Source organism: Pelodiscus sinensis, chromosome 4 (assembly GCF_049634645.1).
Source record: "Pelodiscus sinensis isolate JC-2024 chromosome 4, ASM4963464v1, whole genome shotgun sequence".
Classification (NCBI taxonomy): domain Eukaryota; kingdom Metazoa; phylum Chordata; order Testudines; family Trionychidae; genus Pelodiscus; species Pelodiscus sinensis.
This window is the reverse complement of record NC_134714.1, coordinates 72483036-72504235: the sequence shown is the minus strand read 5'-3', so window position 1 is coordinate 72504235 and position 21200 is coordinate 72483036.

The window sequence follows — 21200 nt, the reverse complement described above, 5'->3', positions numbered from 1 at the left end:
GCAACCTGCTTGAAGTGTATTTACATAACCACACCCAGGATTCCTTTCCCATTCCAGTTGTCTGTAATGGAAGCATTGATTCAGACCCTGCCTACATACACATTCAGCAGACTGCAACGTTAAAAATTGGTGTGTTACAGGAGATATTTTGTCTAAAAGCAATTGCAAGTTATGCATATTCTTAAGCCAATTTTAGTTAAGGTTTATAAGAAAAACATGGCCATTCTTCATCGAGTAGTGTCCCCGAGGGTGCTCCACTCGAGGCGCTGGGCTCGTCCCAGCGCCGCAAACCGGAGGAATTTTCACTAGCAGTAGCCCCCCTGCCGGACCGCGCATGTGCGAGTGCCCCTTCGCGCCTTTCATCTGAGCGCGGTCCGGTCCTGTCAGTTTCTCTCCAACCGTCTGCAGCTGCAGACGGAGTTAGTTCAGGCTCCCTTCTCCTCTCTGAGGGGAAAGGGAAAAACCTTCCTAGTTATAGTTGTTATTTGGTTAGTGATAGGTAGTTATCTGTTACACTGTTCTAGTTGTAGTTCCCCCTTTAAAAAAAAAAAAAAAAGAAGAAAAGAAAAGCTGCTTTTTCTTTAGCGGTCAGTCAGGGTTTTCCTGACTGAAATTGACTAATAAGCAAAGGACTCAAGAATGCCAGGATCACCCGGCTTCAAGAAGTGCCTCCAGTGCCAGGAGGCTATTCCCATCTCGGATGGTCACTCCCGGTGTGTTAGATGTCTCGGGTACACTCATGTCTCAGCCAAGTGTGGTCACTGCGAGAAGATGACAGCTCGCGCTAGAAAGGATCGGGAGCTGAGGTTGAGAGTCCTTTTGTTCAATAAGGCTCTCCAAGCTCCGGAGGTCTCCGAGCCACACTCTGCACCTCCCGAGCAAGCCCCCAAGATCCACGGGACGCCGAGCGCCACTGCGGACAAGCCGGGGAGCTCTGGCTATGCGCCGAGACTCCCCGCAGGCAAGGCGGGCAAGGGCCGTAGCTCTTCTGCCCCAACTGCAGCCTGCCCCAAAAGCTCCGCTCCGACACCCAAGAAGGGGTCGAGAGCGGAGTCGGTGCCGGCAACGGCTTTAATGGCCATTGCGGAGCTGGCAAGAGAAGCCCCGGCACCGGGAGTTCCGGCGCATGCGCGCCCGCAGCCTGCTGTAACGGCACCCACAGCGCCTTCCATAGGTGCCGCTCTGGGCTCCTCGGTGCCGGGCATATCGGCACCGGATGCACCTCCGCCACAGGAGTCTCTGCCAGTCCAGCCTCCCGCTTTCTCCTTTCCGGGGGATCAAGCTGCACCGAGCCTTTACTCTGCCGTTCACGTGGCAGACGTTCAAGTGGCAGAGGCTTCTTTGCTGTCTGCTGTTCTGCCACAAGCACCTCCCCAGCCTGCCTGCAATGCCTCGGTGCCAACCAGAGCGCAACAAAAGACTGCAAGGGTCCGGACACCATCAATAACACCGGACAGTGTCACCTTCTCACCTGGACCTGACTCACCTACCTCCTCCCATGCAGATTACCGTCGTCGTATTCACTGTTACACGACCTCCAGGGAACCCTACTATAGGTCAACTCGTCATTCATCGCCACGTCGGTCCTATCGGGACAGCTACTCGAGGTCTCCCTCATGCTACTACAGGAGATCCCTTTCACCAAGATCCCCAAGACGTACAGACTGCATATTCTTAAGCCATATCTTCTCACTGTATGACACAGTGAGAAGATACAGCCGTTCTCCCTGCCGCAGTCGGAGGGAGGACCGATATTATTACGAGAACTCTTCTCATTCGTCTCACCGCAGAAGGTATTCGCGATCGCGATCACCGCAATCTTCTCGGCATCAATCTCCACATGGTCTGGACGAGTCTACTCCTTATGTTGCGCCACCATCCTCGGCTGGGGATTTGGATTCGCAATATCAGGAGGATAAGCAGGACCACACTCCTCTTCAAGGACAGCAGAGCCCTGATTCCCCAGCGCAGCGTTCCTCATCCTCGCCGGATGACGCTGTGGTCCCTGCGGACTTGTCTCCTATGGAGGACCACAAGCAGTTCCAGGAGTTCTTCAAGAGAGTTGCACAATCCCAGGACGTTCAGACCGCGGACGTGCAACAGAAACAACATCGATTGCTTAAGAATCTACAACCTTCCCAAAAGTCAAAGCTCGCTTTTCCCTTCGATGAAGCTATACTGGAGATCGCCAACGACATCTGGCAGACCCCGGCCACTTCGCTACCAACTAATAAGCGGTCGGACAAGAAGTACTTCATCACTCAGAAAGATATGAAGTTTCTCTTTACACATCCTCAGCCTAACTCCCTTGTCGTGGACGCCGCGCAACAGAGAACGAGATCATCTCAGACCAAGAATCCCTCAAATGACAAGGAGGCCAAACGACTGGATATCTTGGGCAGGAAAGTATATTCCTCCTCTACTTCTGCCCTGAGGATGTGTAACTTTGCGGCACAACTAGCAAACCATGATTTTGATAACTATTCGAAACTGATCCCTCTATTCGAGCACTTGCCGGATTCCAAACGTCAGATGCTCAAGGCAGTGATACAAGAGGGCTATATGGTCGCCCGAACAGCCTTGCAGATAGCCCTTGACACGGCTGACGTAGCTGCTAGATCCGCAGCTTCAGCCATAGTCATGCGTCGGGCGTTTTGGCTGCATCAGGCCACTGTCCCGAAGGAGATGCAGGCCAAGGTGGAGGATTTGCCCTTCGATCGCAAGTCGCTATTTGCTCAGTCAACAGATCAGGTCTTCCACTCGGGCAAGGATACACGTACGACTTTGAAAACGCTAGGGATGTACACCGCCCCCACAAACGTAGGAGATACATACCCTACAATAGACAAAGACCATTCTCATATGCGACGCCACGCGCCAGGCCATACGAGCAACAGAGGCCGAGACAACGGCCCCAGAAGCGTCGCCAGCAACCCAACAAGACACCTGTCCAGCAGCAGGGCCGACAGCAGGTTTGATGGGTTGATCGAGGGACTTCGGACCACACCGTTAACAGAGACTCCGGATATCACAAAAGGCGTATTCCATCATTGTCTCAGACCTTATCAGCATCGTTGGGCTGTCATATCCACCGACCGGTGGGTTCATGACATAATTACTTCAGGATATGTCATCCCCTTCACCTCTCTTCCCCCTCCCTCCCCTCCTGCCCCGTCCCTTTTCAGGGACCCCTCTCACGAGACGCTTCTACATCAAGAGGTGTCGCGCCTTCTCATATTAGGGGCAGTGGAAAGGGTGCCGACACCCTTTTTGGGGAGAGGGTTCTACTCTCGCTATTTCCTCACCCAGAAGAAATCAGGGGGTTGGAGGCCTATCCTGGACCTACGTCGGCTCAACCGTCATCTGAGAAGGCAAAAATTCAAGATGGTCACGTTATCTTCAATCATCCCGGCTCTCAACAAAGGGGATTGGTTCGCATCCCTCGATCTTCAGGACGCCTACTTGCATATAACGATACACCCGGCGCACAGAAGATTCCTTCGGTTCACAGTGGGGTCCGACCACTATCAATATCGTGTGCTGCCTTTCGGACTATCGGCAGCCCCACGGGTTTTCTCCAAGACCCTGGCGGTAGTGGCGGCCTACCTGCGACGCCTCGATATTACAATCTTTCCATACCTGGACGATTGCCTGCTAAAGGCTTCCACACTCGACGAGGCTACGAGGGCAGTGTCTATAACTACCACTTTGTTCACAGCCCTCGGGCTCATAATCAATGTCAAGAAGTCCTTCCTAACACCTACTCGCGACCTGGAGTTCATCGGCGCAAGACTCGACTCCCTAACCGCGAGGGCATACTTGCCGGTAAAGAGGTTTCAACTCATACAGGACCTGGTACAATCAATATCAATTTCCCCGAAGTCCCGAATACTTACTTGTCTGCAACTACTGGGACACATGGCAGCCACCACATATGTGGTTCCACATGCCAGACTCCATATGCGAAGTCTTCAACATTGGCTGTTCACTGTGTACACGCCCCAGGTGCGCAGTGCGAACAGGGTGGTTTCTCTGCCCAGTCAGGTGCGGTTGTAGGGATAACATATCAATGTATTAAAAATGTGATTCCCCCACACGGAAGTGACTCCCCATAATTTGTTCCCCACAACTTAAAGTGTTTAGATTTATTATTAATTCTTCTTCTTATTATTATTATTATTATTTGTTAAGATTGTTAAATGTTTAGATTTATTATTATTATTGCCCCTTTAGAATATAATGTATTAGGTCATGTAACTTAGAACTGTTAAGAATATAATCCTATGTAGCCAGAAACAGCCCCCCTTCTGTGCTCAGGCTTGTGCAAGGGGCTGCTTGAAATAACTTTGTATTAGAACCCTATATAGAAAACTTGTAGCAGAATAAGATTTTCCCCCACTCTCTTCCCCCCACTCTGTAATTAATTGCCCTGTTGAATGAATGAGGTGTGAATGAGTAAGACTTGGGAGCCAAGCACCTCCAGACAGCTACAGGAGTTGAAGAGGGGGTGGAAGCCAGACCCAAGGTGTCAAGTGGGCTGAAGAAAGGAGAGCAGACATACTGACTGCCTTGGGGATTAGAAGCAGGCACCTTCTTTTGAAAACACCCTCTCTGCAGCACAAAGGGACCAACAGACACAGACCCAGAGTTTGAATCTGGGATATATATTTGCATATGAGAGGGATGCTATAAAAGTGAGGTGTCTTGCAGAGGACCCCGGGTTTCGTCTTGTCACCATCGGAGCATCAATCCGGATCGGCAGACGCCCGGCTCCACCCCCCCCATTCTAACTCACCTGGCCAGTGCAGTTAAGGGGAGCAACTTGTTGGTAACAACAGCAAGACGGAGTGTGCTTGTGTGTGTGTGTGTGAGTGTATGAGTGACTTATATATATATATATATATATATATCATATGCATATGATAACTGTTAATTATTCTATGTGTGATCAATAAATGTGGCGTGTTGCCTTATCCCCCTGAAAAAGATCCCAAGTACTTCTTTTAAGTACAACATTTTGGTGGAGAATTGCGAAAGGGGGAAGGTACCACGAGCATTTATTGAGTAATGTAAAGATGTTGAGAAGTGTGGAAAAGTAATCATAAACCTTGAAAAGTATTAAAAAGTGATCAATCAGTAAGGTGTGCACACCCCCGGTGGTAGAAGGCCGGGTAAAGAGAGGAGGAGAAATAGCTTTCTCGTTCCTCCCCAGTCGTAGAGTGCTGGCATTAGAAAGAAGGGAGGAGAATTTAATTTCTCGCTCCAGAAAAAAGAGGTATTGGTATTGCTATTTTAGCCCCAATAGGAGGTTGGGTGTACTAAAAAATGTTTAAACGTAAGCAGTCTTTTAAGAAGGCTCCCAGAGAGGAGACAGAGAACTTGGCATTTGTAAAAGATAAACAAATCTTTTGAACCTTTTCAACAAATCTTGCCAAAATTCGGACATAGCCCTTAGTCTGATCAAGTGTTAGTTGATGTCCATACAATTTCAGACCTAGAGGATAAATTGGCACAGTATATCCTCATGTACAAACCTTCTAATGCTGCCAAAGGAGATGCAGCAGCAATTTGGCTATTATGGGAGGCATGTAATAACAGTTACCTCCACTTAGCTACCTGCAAAGAAGAAAAAAAAAATCTCTCTCTGCAGGAAAAGCTAAATCCAAAAGAAAAAGGGAAAAGAAAACACAGATTCAGTTTGGCTCCTATGAAACCTGTAAGGAGGTGTTCCTCAAATTGACTGAATATAAGAATTCAAATATGAAACTGCAAAATGTAAAAGCCTCTGCTGCAGAAGCAAAAAGTTGGAAATGTCTGTCCCTCAGTACCTAGACACCGCTAGATTCCCTTAAGGATGGGTACTGAGAGTTAAAGTAGCACTCTCAAAGTTTTCAGGGATATGCTTAAGAAAAAGGACCAGGAGGTGTGGGGTTTAGTGAACAAGGCCACCCTCCTTGCTAAACTGGTAATGGGACAAAGCCTGTGTCCATGGAAAAGGGCCATTCAGCAAAAAAACCAACAACAACAAAAAACAGGATCAGGCCCAGACAAGCAGGCAGGCAAAAGATAGATTGAAGGCCTTGTGGTAGAACTAAGAAAAAGCAGTAAGTACAGGTACTGGAAATCTAAATTCTTAAAACAATACTTACAAGAAGTAATAGCTGAAGCAAGGCCAGTTTTCATTTTAAGAAATAAGAAAGTGTTTAACAAAAACACAAAAAAGTTAACTCTACAGAGTCTGGAGGAAATTGAGCAGTTGTGAAAATGCTAAAATGTTACAGGAAAAGAATTCTTGGTTTCTTTGCAGTCATTCTGAAGGAAAAAGGGGCCCTTTTCCAAGAGTGTCTGTAAATAATCCAGGCAAATTTGACTAAAGAACTTCAAGAGGGTTCTATTGGGAACTTAACTACCCCCAAATGAATAAAAGTGAATGTAATCTTTGTACAGGTATGTAAAAATAGTGTTAGAAATATTCAGAGAATATATGCATGTATCTGTGTGTAAATATAGTGTAAATAGTAGGTAAGGTTTTTAAGATCCAGAACTCCTGTTTTGTAGGTTAGTAAACTGTTTTGTATGCTTAAAACAAATTAAAATCCTGAGGGCTCCAGGAGCCACAACAGGATGTAATTTCCTTTTCAGGTTGCTGTGTGAGAGAGCAGGACTTAAAGTAAAAACTCAAAACTGTAAATCTCTGGCAAAAGTTATTCTGTCCCTTTTTAAGACCAAGCTACAAACAGCTTTTAATCTAAAAGCAAGCCAGAAAGTATCTGTGGTGTAAATGCCCTAGCTGGCAGCACAAAAAAAAAAAAAAGTTTGCAGGTAAATAGATAGTTTGATTAGCAAACTACCTGAGATCAGAACAAAAAGGGGTCTGCATATGGAAAGATTTCAAAATAGTTTTGAACACACTGGCCTCAAAGCTAAGTTGTCTAAATAAAAGGCATGCTATCACAGAATACTTACTAACTTAGTCTGCTGTATAAGAGGAAAACTAAAGTACACCTCCTAAATTTAATAATTACACAGTGGGGTAATTCACCCACAAGAAGGGGTAAAAATCATTGAAACCTGTTTTGCCTACAAAACAAAAATATTTACCTATAGGAGTAATTGTAAGCAAAGAGACATGAAAGTATGTAAAGAGAAAGTATGTAAATAATAATGCCACCCCCAAAGGGGTAGAAGTATGTTTTTTTTGTCTTTCAGAAAATCAGGACAAGCTGGTACCAGCTAAATACCCTATAACACCATGGATGTATTGTTGCAACAAAGAATGTTTTGTGTTTGTCTCATGTCTGTCTGTCTGTCTGACTAACTAGTATACTGTGTTAAAGATAATCTGCACTAGGCAGGAAAGGTTCAATAAGCATTAAACATTTTGACTGCATTTAGAGAAACCCAGTGTGGATGGCTGTGGAGAAATCTCAGAGGGACTGAGGGTTGTTTCAGAAGAGGCAGAATCAGCCAGGGAATTGGAGCAGTCTTATGATCAGCTTGCTGGGAAGTCAGTGTGTTTGGGACAGGAGTGTTCCCAGGGGAGGCACACCCAGCCAGGCCTTTTGTCTTTGAAAGAGGGAGCTTTGCATTTAAAACAACAGGGCAATGGGGCAAGACCTATGTGGCCAAGGAAGGCTGCAGATTTTTTAACCTAAAAACCCCAAATTGTCAGCGTACATTTGGGATGGATTTGTTCCTGCTACTTATGCTAACTTTCATAACCACTGTACTGCAGTTACTAAGAATGTAACAATGTTCAATGTGCAGGATTTTGTACCAAAACCCTGGAAATGGTTAAAAAAAAATGTACACAAGAGCACATTGTATGTTCAAAAGCCTTGTAACACTGGTATTTTACTGTTAGTACTTGTAATTAGTGTTGAAGCTTCTCACCTGAGAAAGGGGAATTCCAAAATTGGTGTGTGATGTAAAAAGGGAAACTGAGGCAAACCACCAATTTTGTTTTCAGGGCTAAATGCAAAAATGCCTACACTATGTGGGATAAGAGCACATACATTCATGCACTGTTAATTGGGTTTCAAACTGTTGCCCAAGCTGCCCTGGATAAAATCACTATTTTCTCTCGCTCTGGGCAAAGTCACCGAACCTGGATAAAAAAAATATTTGTTACATTTCAATCACAAACACATATTGCCTCACAATACCTTCTCTTAAACAGATTAAATAGAAAGTGACACTACGAGTATACCGGATATCGTAGTGTCAAAAGGGGGAGTATGTAGGGATAACATATCAATGTATTAAAAATGTGATTCCCCCACATGGAAGTGACTCCCCATAATTTGTTCCCCACAACTTAAAGTGTTTAGATTTATTATTAATTCTTCTTCTTCTTATTATTATTATTATTTGTTAAGATTGTTAAATGTTTAGATTTATTATTATTATTGCCCCTTTAGAATATAATGTATTAGGTCATGTAACTTAGAACTGTTAAGAATATAATCCTATGTAGCCAGAAACAGCCCCCCCTCTGTGCCCCAGGGCATGCTCAGGCTTGTGCAAGGGGCTGCTTGAAATAACTTTGTATTAGAACCCTATATAGAAAACTTGTAGCAGAATAAGATTTTCCCCCACTCTCTTCCCCCCACTCTGTAATTAATTGCCCTGTTGAATGAATGAGGTGTGAATGAGTAAGACTTGGGAGCCAAGCACCTCCAGACAGCTACAGGAGTTGAAGAGGGGGTGGAAGCCAGACCCAAGGTGTCAAGTGGGCTGAAGAAAGGAGAGCAGACATACTGACTGCCTTGGGGATTAGAAGCAGGCACCTTCTTTTGAAAACACCCTCTCTGCAGCACAAAGGGACCAACGGACACAGACCCAGAGTTTGAATCTGGGATATATATTTGCATATGAGAGGGATGCTATAAAAGTGAGGTGTCTTGCAGAGGACCCCGGGTTTTGTCTTGTCACCATCGGAGCATCGATCCGGATCGGCAGAAGCCCGGCTCCACGCCTTCCCCATCTAACTCACCTGGCCTGTGCAGTTAAGGGGAGCAACTTGTTGGTAACAACAGCAAGACGGAGTGTGCTTGTGTGTGTGTGTGTGTGTGTGAGTGCATGAGTGACTTATCATATGCATATGATATATATATATATATAACTGTTAATTATTCTATGTGTGATCAATAAATGTGGCGTGTTGCCTTATCCCCCTGAAAAAGATCCCGAGTACTTTTAAGTACAACATGGTCTTCCCTTGCATGGTGGGACAACCCCTTCAACATGCTAACAGGGGTCCCCTTTCATGCCCAAAAACCATCTCTACAAATCACTACAGATGCCTCTCTACTCGGCTGGGGCGCCCACCTTCGGGAGCTCCGTGCGCAGGGTCTCTGGACGCCCCAGGAATCGCTACAGCATATAAATTTTCTCGAACTAAGAGCAGTCTTCAAGGCTTGCAAGCACTTTCTGTCCATCATCCGAGGACATTCCATACAGATTCTCACCGACAACATATGCACGGTGTATTATATCAACAAGCAGGGGGGGTCACGCTCCCGCTTCCTGTGTGCGGAGGCTGTGCGCCTGTGGAATTGGGCTATTCAACAAGGTATCACCATAACTGCAGCATACCTCCCTGGCAAGGACAATGTAATTGCCGATACTCTGAGCAGGCATTTCCTCTCACAGCACGAGTGGGAATTGCATCCCGAAGTGCTCCGCGACATCTTCTTGCAATGGGGTTTTCCCAAGGTGGACTTGTTCGCCACTCGACACAACAGGAAATGTCCTCAGTATTGCTCACGGGCAGGCATCGGCACAAACTCTCTCGGGGATGCCTTCCTTCTGGACTGGGATCACCACCAATTGCTGTACGCCTTTCCTCCCCTTCCACTCATTCCAAGGGTTTTGGAGAAGATAGCACTGGGCGGCGCAACAGTGATTCTGATAGCACCTTTCTGGCCCAGGCAGATTTGGTTAACACAGCTGTCGAGAATGTCAGCGGCCTATCCATGACGACTACCGCAGCTGTCCAACTTGCTATCCCAGCAACACGGCACGGTTCTTCACCCAGCCATCGACCGCATGCACCTCATAGCATGGCTCCTAGTTGGCTCCAAGCTTCGGAACTCTTATGTTCCCAAGAAGTGAGACGCGTGTTGGTTAACAGTAGACGCAGTACAACGCGTAAATCCTATCGCTATAAATGGCACCGTTTCCATTCGTGGTGTTTGACAAAGGATCTTGACCCTCACTTGTCGTCTATACAACTGATACTGGATTATGTGATGCATCTAAAGACGACGGGACTAACTATTTCTTCCCTGAGGGTGCATCTAGCGGCAATTTCAGCCTTCCGTCTTCCCGTTGACGGCTATTCAGTGTTCGCCCACCCTATCACCAAGAGATTTCTGAAGGGGTTAGGCAATTTGTATCCGGCCCACAGGATCCCACCAGAGCCTTGGGACTTACCTCTGGTATTGGACGCTCTGACTCGCACACCCTTTGAACCGCTTGCAACATGTGGTCTACCGATGCTCACAATGAAAACTGTGTTTCTACTTGCCATCACGTCGGCGCGTCGAGTAAGCGAATTAGCAGCTCTTTCCGCCGATCCGCCATATACGCAGTTCTTCAGTCATGCGGCAGTACTGCGTGTCCAACCAGCGTTTTTGCCAAAGGTCAACTCTGCTTTCCATATAAATGAGCCTATAATTCTACCGACTTTCTATCCAAAGCCTCACTCCTCATTGGAAGAAGCACGTCTACACACCCTAGATGTCAGGCGAGCACTAGCCTTTTACCTTGACAGAACTCGAGTCTTTAGAAAATCTCAACGGCTTTTCCTTTCTACAGCCGAACGCTCCAAAGGCAAACTACTTTCTGCACAGCGTATTTCCCGTTTGGTCGTTGCTTGCATCACGCAATGTTACGCCTTGCGCAACAAGTCTCTTCCGAGCGGTCTTCGTGCTCATTCCACCCGGGGCATAGCTACATCCATTGCCTATCTTCATGGAGTACCATTGCAGGACATATGCCGTGCAGCAACCTGGTCGTCCACCCTCACATTCGCTAAACACTATGCCCTTGCGAACATACTTACCTCCGATTCGAGGGTAGCTCAGGCTGTCTTGTCTACAGCCCGAAAGCGATAGGTCCGAAGCACTCAGGTCATGCTGGACCACTGCTGTGTACTCACCTCGAGTGGAGCACCCTCGGGGACACTACTCAATGAAGAAAAGAGAGTTACTCACCTGGTGCAGTAACGTCTGTTCTTCGAGATGTGTGTCCCCGTGGGTGCTCCACATCCCACCCTCCTCCCTGCTTTGGAGCCTCTATTTATGTCTTTCAGATGCTTCCGGTTGGGAGGAAACTGACAGGACCGGACCGCGCTCAGATGAAAGGCGCGAAGGGGCACTTGCGCATGCGCGGTCCGGCAGGGGGGCTACTGCTAGTGAAAATTCCTCCGGTTTGCAGCGCCGGGACGAGCCCAGCACCTCGAGTGGAGCACCCACGGGGACACATATCTCGAAGAACAGATGTTACTGCACCAGGTGAGTAACTCTCTTTTCACAGGTGGTTGGTTTGAGTACTGAGTCATTAGGTTCCTGATGTTCCACTAATGGCTCTCATTAGCACATTTAGAACAATAAATAAATCCACACTGCATATTTCTAACTTAATATACAAGAGTAATATATGCACAAAAATAGGATATAAATGTAACCCTTCTTCCAGGTAGCACCAGCAGCAACTAGGGCCCGGTTCAATATCTAGGGTTTCCTCTCCACCCATTGAACACAGAACTGACTTGAGCCTTCAGCTAGTAACCTAGGAAATTCACACACATCCCTGGGCACCTCTGAGAGGCAATGCTTCCCCACTCACAAACACTATATCTGAGTGTAGAAAAGAAACTTTTAATAAAGGGGAGGGAAGTAACCTGACATTCATTTGGGAAAACACTGCAGACTGAATTCATAAACAATAAAACATGAGTAAAAGTCCCAACCCCAGGTAGCTTGGGCAATGTCCCTTTCCTTTCAAGTTCTTAAGTTCACAATCTCAGGGTATGTCTAGACTACATGGCTCCGTTGACGGAGCCATGTAGATGAGATTTCTAGACATAGACTGTGGTAAACCTCATTCCATGAGGCATAACGGGGCAGTCGACAAGGGAAGCTTCCCTTGTCGACCGCGGAGCATCGAGACTACCACACTGTGCTGCCAAACAGCTGATCGGCACAGCTCAGCAGCCATTTTGATGTAAATGAAGAGGCAATTATTTAAATTGCTGCTTCATTTCCCTTTTTTGAGTACACTAATCTACATGGCTCCGTCGACGGAGCCATGTAGTCTAGACGCACACTCAGTGTCTCCTTCACATGCCCAACCTTTTTCTGCCCCCTCCTTGTAGTTGCTGCCCTTGGACAGAGGAGGCCGAGTTCAGAGATGAATCCATAGAGTTCACCTCCCACCCTAAGTGAGGTAAAGAGGGATCTTACTCTGCTGGTCACTCACCATCCATTTGTTCTCTGCTGCCGTTCTGCTAGTTATTCATTACACCTCTCCACCATCACCCTGCTGGCCACTCGATGTGCTGCCATGGGCAGCTGGCTGCTGGTTGCATCTCTCTGCTGCCACCCTACTGCCTGCTCATCACATTTCTCCACTTTCACCCTGCTGGCTCTCAGTAACCATCCACTGCCATCCACTTCTTAGCTGTGACATCTGCTCAAGTGATTTCAGCTCCCAGTGATTTCAACTCTTAGAACCAGGGTAGAAGAAACACAACACCAACACCATTAACATAAGAAAAAGGCACCTAATGATGCCTGTTTAGCTCCAGGTCAAACCATTCCAGCCAGGGGAGACCCTATAGCCTCCTGACCAGAATACCCTTCTCTCACCCTTCTCTCATAGAGCTCTGAAAGTCGAGCCTCTGCTTAGCAAGATTCTTTCTGCTATGATCCCTTGCATTTGGAACATTTTAACAACAGTCCTGTTTGTCTGTATTTACACAAAATTACAAACATTCGTAGCCATATTTTAGTTATCCTTGCATTTAATACAAACATAGTTGGTGTTGGGTCACAAATTAACTTGATAACAATGAGCAAAATACCACTCCATCTGCTGAATATCTAACAAATTAAGCAAAGCAGGAGCAAACTGGATGTACATAGACACACCCAAGGTTCCTCTCCCATTCCAGCTAGCTATAACGGAAGCATTCCTTCAGATTATGCTTACACATACATATCACCTAGTTACCCAATTTATCTGCTAATTTCCATACATAGGGAAAAAGGGCTTGAGATGCATAAAGGTTTGTGATCTGCACTCCAAAATTAATTCATACTCCACCAAGGGAGGTATGTTTCAAGGCATTAGACCCGGGGTCTCCAAACTACGGCCCGGGGGCCGGATGCGGCCCGCGAGGCCCTCTCATCCGGCCCGTGGAGACCTTTTTGGATTCAAAGGCAGAAGAAGTGAGATTGTTTCAAAACCCATTTGAAGCAGATGTGGCCAGTTGCCCAGATGAACTGCAGCTGGAAGTCCTTGAGTTGCAAGCAAATGACCTCCTTAGGAACAAGTTCAAAATAGGACTGGTGGGTTTTTACCAGTTTTTGCCCAAGGAAGACTTTCCTAATGTCAAAACTTTTGCATCAAGGTACCTTTCAATCTTTGGAACAACATACCTGTGTGAACAAACATTTTCAAGAATGAAATACGTGAAGAACAATTTGAGAACAAACTTGTCCGATGATAATCTCAGGTCACTGTTGATGTTAGGGACAACAAATCTAAAGCCAGAAATGTCTGCTATTTTGGCATCCAGGAAACAATTTCACCATTCACACTAATACAGGTGTTCATGTGTAGTGTATCAATGTGTTATTAAATAATAACTGAATAAAATAATATTAAATAAATAATTAAAAACAACATCCATGTTTTGATTGTTTTTTATTTGGACCTCAAGTGTGTAGTCGGCCCCCGAACTGCTGTTTGATAGTTAATGCGGCCCTCGGGCTGAAAAGTTTGGAGACCCCTGCATTAGACCAACTGAGTCTGAACATATCACACCAACCAGTACTTGTCCTTCATATTATAGTGTGATAATGCCTTTGACACATCAGCCAATTCAGTATACGTGGCTGAGTGTGTATTAATCTTATGCTGCATAGGTTCAGCCTGAATGAGGGGAGCTCCAACAGCAAATCTTGTGACTGGTCTTTTTTTGGTGTCAGGATGACCCAACAGCATATAATGCCAGTTCCTCAGGCTACCATCCTTCAGAATTTAACTTATGTACTGCTCCTGGGATAAAAAGGCTAAGGGCCCCTTTTTAGAAACAAACATCTGAAAAAGAATATGTACTTATTGCAGCTCCTCTTTGGAGCTATGATAGGATTTTAATTAAATAATGTCTTGTCTACGTTTCCTTTACTCCTTTTGCTGTATACACTGCATGTTTCATAGGAATGCTCATTCCTTTCATAATGTAACTTTCACTATTTGCTATAACATATTAGCCATATCAATTCATATACATATAAATATATATTCTATTTTTCTTCTGCATCTCTTTCAGCTGTTGCTTTATTACTAAAGAAAAAGGGGGGGGGGGGGAATCCAGGGTCTCTTCCCACAATCCTGATTCTGTGCCCTTTTATTCCCTATTTTAATTAAATATAAACCGGTAAATTTAAAAAGTTAAACTTTGTAATAGCATCCAGACACCAAAACTGTTAACTAAATTAAAACTTCCCAGAGATGCTGGCTGCTGCTCAAAGTGTACATGTGTCAGCTTTGCAATCTTGAATTTGGATGGAATTTTCGTGGAATCTTTTAAAAGCCAATTAATTTAAAACACACAAAATAAGGTTTTATAAACTCTCTCTTACCAATAGAAGTTGGTCCAATAAAAGGTATTATCTCAAGCTCACCCACTGTCTCTCTCCTTAGTCAAATAGTTCTCATCAGACAGTCAACTCTGCCAGTAGAGATGACTTATTAAAGGCTTCTGGGGACAAAACATAGTTGTCCCCACTCTCTCTTCTTTACATAATTTGTTTTATTACTAAGGCATGACTGCATGGGGTTGTACTTCCATTGCTGGTTTTCACTATCAAACCAAGCGTTTTTTTAAATCAGCATCCTCTAACATTTAATCACTTATATGTTTTAACACTTCATTATTTGCACTACCCTCACCTATCCAGTGCCCTCTGAGCTCTGCAGTGTTAATGTGCACAAAAGCTCCTTTTATCGGCACATACCCTTGTCTTAAATTACTGTTTTCATTGTTTAAAAGGACACTTCCCAGGACATCACTAGTTACTAAATGCCTTCTAGGAATCTTTTCCATTGAGCTTATTTCCTTCTCTACACCTTTGATTTGTTCTCTATACTTTCTGCCTTTGTCACTCAGGGTGGCAAATTTCGTTTGTAAAGCATTAGCCACCAGAAATAATGCTTAAGAACATAAGAACGGCCGTAGTGGGTCAGACCTAAGGTCCATCTAGCCCAGTATCCTGTCTACCGACAGTGGCCAGCACCAGGTGCCCCAGAGAGGGTGGACCAAAGACAATGATCAAGCGATTTGTCTCCTGCCATCCCTCTCCAGCCTCTGACAAACAGACGCCAAGGAAACCATTTTATCCCCTGGCTAATAGCCTTTTATGGAACTAACCTCCATGATTATCTAGCTTCTCTTTAAACTCTATTATAGTCCTAGCCTTCACAGCCTCCTCTGGCAAGGAGTTCCACAGGTTGACTACATGCTGTGTGAAGAAGAACTTTCCTTTATTAGTTTTAAACCTGCTACCCATTAATTTCATTTGGTGTCTTCTAGTTCTTCTATTTAGAGAACTAATAAATAACTTTTCTTTATCAGCCCTCTCCACTCATGATTTTATAGACCTCTATCATATCCCCCCCTCAGTCTCCTCTTTTCTAAACTGAAAAGTCCCAGTCAATTTAACCTCTCCTCATATGGGACCCGTTCCAAACCCCTAATCATTTTAGTTGCCCTTTTCTGAACCCTTTCCAAGGCCAAAATATCTTTTTTGAGGTGAGGAGACCACATCTGTACACAGTATTCAAGATGTGGGCGTACCATAGTTTTATACAGGGGCAGTAAGATATTCTGGGTCTTATTTTCTATCCCTTTCCTAATAATTCCTAGCATCCTATTTGCCTTTTTGACCACCGCTGCACACTGTGTGGAAGTTTTCACAGAACTGTCCACGATAACTCCAAGATCTCTTTCCTGATTTGTCGTAGCCAAATTAGCCCCCATCATACTGTACGTATAGTTGGGGTTATTTTTCCTGATGTGCATTACTTTACACTTATCCACATTAAATTTCATTTGCCATTTTGTTGCCCAATCACTCAGTTTGGTGAGATCTTCTTGGAGTCCCTCAGAGTCTGCTTCTGTCTTGACTATCCTAAATAGTTTTGTATCATCTGCAAACTTTACTACCTCACTGCTTACCCCTTTCTCCAGATCATTTATGAATAAGTTGAAAAGGATTGGTCTCAGGACTGACCCTTGGGGTACACCACTAGTTACCCCTCTCCAATCTGAAAATTTACCATTTATTCCTACCCTTTGTTTCCTGTCTTTAAACCAGTTCTCAATCCAAGAAAGGACCTTCCCTCTTATCCCATGGCCATGTAATTTACACAAGAGCCTTTGGTGAGGGACCTTGTCAAAGGCTTTCTGAAAACCTAAGTATAGTATATCTACTAGATCCCGCTTGTCCGCATGTTTGTTAACCCCTTCAAAGAACTCTAACAGATTAGTAAGACAGGATTTCCCTTTACAGAAACCATGTTGACTTTTGTCCAACAAATTATGTTCTTCTACATGCTTCACAATTTTATTCTTTACTATTGTTTCAACTAATTTGCCTGGTACTGAAGTTAGACTTACCGGTCTGTAATTGCCAGGATCGCCTCTAGAGCCCTTTTTAAATATTGGTGTCACGTTGGCTACCTTCCAGTCATTAGGTACGGAAGCCGACTTAAAGGATAGGTTACAAACCACAGATAATAGCTTAGCAATTTCCCATTTGAGTTCTTTTAGAACCTTTGGATGAATGCCATCCGGTCCCGGAGATTTGTTAACATTAAGTTTTTCTATTTGTTCCAAAACCTCCTCTAATGACACTTCAATCCGGGACAGTTCCTCAGATTCATCACCCACAAAGAACAGTGCAGATTCAGGAATCTCCCCAACGTCCTCAGCTGTGAAGACTGAAGCAAAGAAATCATTTAGTTTCTCCGCAATGGCTTTATCGTCCTTGATTGTTCCTTTTATATCTCAATCATCTAGGTGACCCACAGGTTTTTCAGCAGGCTTCCTGCTTCTAATGTACTTAAAAAACATTTTGTTATTTCTTTTTGAGTTTTGGCTAGCTGTTCCTCAAAATCTTTTTTTGCTTTTCTTATTAAATTTTTACACTTGATTTGACAGTGTTTATGTTCCTTTCTATTTATCTCACTAGTATTGGACTTCCACTTCTTAAAAGATACCTTTTTGTCCCTCACTGCTTCTTTTACATGGTGGTTAAGCCACGGTGACTCTTTTTTAGGTCTCTTGCTATGTTTTTTAATTTGGGGTATACATTTAAGTTGGGCCTCTATTATGGTGTCTTTAAAAAGTTTCCATGCAGCTTTCAGGGATGTGGCTCTAGCCACTGTGCCTTTTAATTTCTGTTTAACTAACCTCCTCATTTTTGTGTAATTCCCCTTTCTGAAATTAAATGTCAGGGTGCTGGACTGCTGAGGTGTTCTTCCCACCACACGAATGTTGAATGTTATTATATTATGGTCACTATTCCCAAGCGGTCCTGTAACGGTTATATCCTGGACCTGATCCTGCACTCCACTCAGGACTAAATTGAGAATTGCCTCTCCCCTTGTGGGTTCTTGCACCAGCTGCTCCAAGAAGCAGTCATTTAAGCCATTGAGAAATTTTATCTCCGCTTCTCTTCCTGAGGTGACATGTATCCAGTCAATATGGGGGTAATTAAAATCCCCCATTATTATAGAGTTCTTTATTTTGGTAGCCTCTCTAATCTCCCTTAGCATTTCAATGTCAGTATCGCTGTCCTGGTCAGGTGGTCGGTAATATATCCCTACTGCTAATTTCTTATTATTGGAGCATGGAATTACTATCCATAGCGATTCTATTGAACATGTTGATTCACTTAATATTTTTATTTCATTTGATTCTACATTATCTACATACATTCATAATGCTTATGAAATTGCCACTTTATTTGGCCTTTTTTTTTATTTAGGATAAATATTTAGTTTTTCCATGCTTCTACAATGGGTCCCTTTAAAGAAATCAGTGGCATTCAACAGACCTCTGCCATGCTCTGCAAAGGATACTTTACATAGGTATCTAAAATGCCTCCTTCTATTCCCCTTATGCTATTTAATCCCTTTAGAAGAAAATTCTATGTTCAGGGGGCTCACAACAAATTGAAATGAACGTCAGAGATCCTTCTGTGGTCACCAAAAATTTTGGAATTATTAATAGTATCTGAAATTATTGGAGACGACCAGACCCTAATGTAATTAGCAATTCCTTGTTACATCCAAAGGACAAAGGATATTTTTTTAAATTGTTATAAAACATGACTAACACCCTAAAATAGAAGCTTCAGAGGATAGCTGAGTTAGTCTGTACAGGATATACTTAAAAAACAACAAAAGGTCTGGTAGCACTTTATAGACTAACAAAACATGTAGATGGTATCATGAGCTTTCGTGGGCACAACAAAGTATTCATAAGAATGTGATCAGTATACTTACAAATAGGCCAGATCTAGAGAAAACCATCTCATCCTGGCGTGCTCCAGCATGATTAGGTAGGGTGTAAAAAAACTCTGCAGCTTCATGGCCCTCTTTATATGTCTCAGCTATTTTTAGCCAAACCACAGTTTGAAGCAGTTTATCCTTGCTGCTTTCTTTCCTCCAAGGCTTTCCTTTCCCCTCCTTTTTACCGGATGAATAATGGGACAGATTGTACTTGGTTCTTTTTAAACAGTTTCTGTCTTTTTACTGCAGCTTCTCACTTTATTGGTTACTTTTTGAACCATATATCTTTCCCACATTATAAATAATAACACTTATTATGCTCATGGCATTCTTTTACTTGCTGACTGGTGCCTTTTCCATCTTAGCCACAAAATATGCCAAACTTTAGCTAACTTTAATTCTTTTAACTTCATAAGTACCAATTACAGCAAGCATTCCTAGGCATGAGTTCTTCCATTCCCTCTTTCATCTACTCTTGTGAGGTACCTTTGCTCACTTGGGCTATGTCTACACTGCACTCTTATTTTGAAATGACTCACATTATTGTGAAATAACAGAGTGTGCGTCTACACAGCAAGCCTGTTATTTCAAAATTATTTTGAAGTAACGGGCTTCTTACTCCGACTTCTATAAGGAGTAAGGGAAGTCAAAGGAAGAGTGTTCTTCCTTTGACTTTCTGCTGTGTAGACAGCACCAAAAGTCAAGTTAAGGAACTTCCACTTCAGCTACACAATTAATGTAGCTGAAGTTGCGTATCTGAACTTGACATTAGCCCGCAGTGTTAGATGTACCCACGGTGACAGCAGCAAGTCATCAGGCCCAAAGAGTATTCACCCAAAAGTTCTGAAGAAATTAAAGAATTAAGTGGGTGAACTGCTAATAAAAAACCTATATAGTTAAAATTAGCTGGCATTCCTGATTACCTGAAGGTGGACAATATTATGTCTTTATTGGAAAGCATAACAATTAAGCTTGACATTTAAAGATCAGTATCTTTACTTCAGTACTTGGCAAGTTGTCTGAAGCAATACTAAAGAAGAGCTTCTAGAGAAACACAATATAAGACCCAATTAATGCATGCTCTAACCAAGAATCACATCTCTTAAATTAGGAGAAGTCTTTGAAATTGGCAAAGAAGAATCAGTTGATATTTCTGATTTAGACTTTCAAAAAAGCTTTAATAAGGTTTCTCATAAGAAAGTGTGGTTAAGGAAACTCGATATAGGATATGAAAGAAGTTATTTAATGTACTAGAAATTGGCAGAAAAAGAAAACAAATAGGAATACGTCATCACTTTTTAATCATGGAAGAACAAATAAGAGGATGTTGCAGTGATCTATACTAAGAGCAGTGTTAACTTATTTATTAAAGACCTAAAAAAGAGGGTGAAGTGACTTGGCAAAATGTGCACGGGACACAAAATTATTTAGTCAAAGACAACAGAAGACTGAGGAACTTAAGAGGTACCTGAGGATACAGCCAACTCAGGCATACTATTGCTGATAAAACTCAGTGTAGATAAATATGATCATAGAAAGAAACAGTTTGAATTTCTAACATATTGCTGGATTGTAAAAAAAAGTCAGAAAAAGTATGTAAACATAACTGTAAATATTATGGTTTAGTAGCCAAGAAAACATTTGGGCGGTCTCTTTCAGAATCCCACCGTAATGTGGGTTTTGTTCTGTTGATCTGAGTTTGATTTTCTAGGGATCAGGGAAGCTACTATCTGTCCTTCTTATGGAATACACTTGGAAAGACCAGGTAAGCAGCCTGCTAAGAGTGAGACTAGAGAAACTGATACCATCATAAACCACCACTGAAATCAACAGGGTTTTGCTTGCCTGGGTCATAAGACTAGCCATGCCCAGTCAGACCAAAGGACCATCTAGCTCAGTTTCCTGTCTTCCAACAGTGACCAATGCCAGGTGCTCCAGAGGGAGTGAACAGAACTGCTTTTCATCAAGTGATCCACTCTCTGTCACCCATTCCCAGCTTCTGGCAGACAGAGATTAAAGACACCATCACTGCCCATCCCCACTATTAGCCATTGATCCTGCATGAATTTATCTAGTTTTTTTTAACCCTATTATACTCTTGGCCTTCATAACACCCTCTGGCAAGGAGTTCCAGAGGATGACTATGCATTATGTCAGGAGTGGGCAAATACCAGCCTGTAGGCCAGATCCAGTCCACTAGGATCAGACCCAGACAGGCCTCCACACCACCATATTTACCTACGCCTCCGCAGGTACGGAAGACCACAGCTCCCATTGGTCACTGATCATCCTTCCCAGCCAATGGTAGCTGCAACCGCCTGTACCTAAAGAGGTGCTGGTAAATATAGCAGCAGCAGCCCACCAGAGGCTAATCCTGGTGAACCACCATT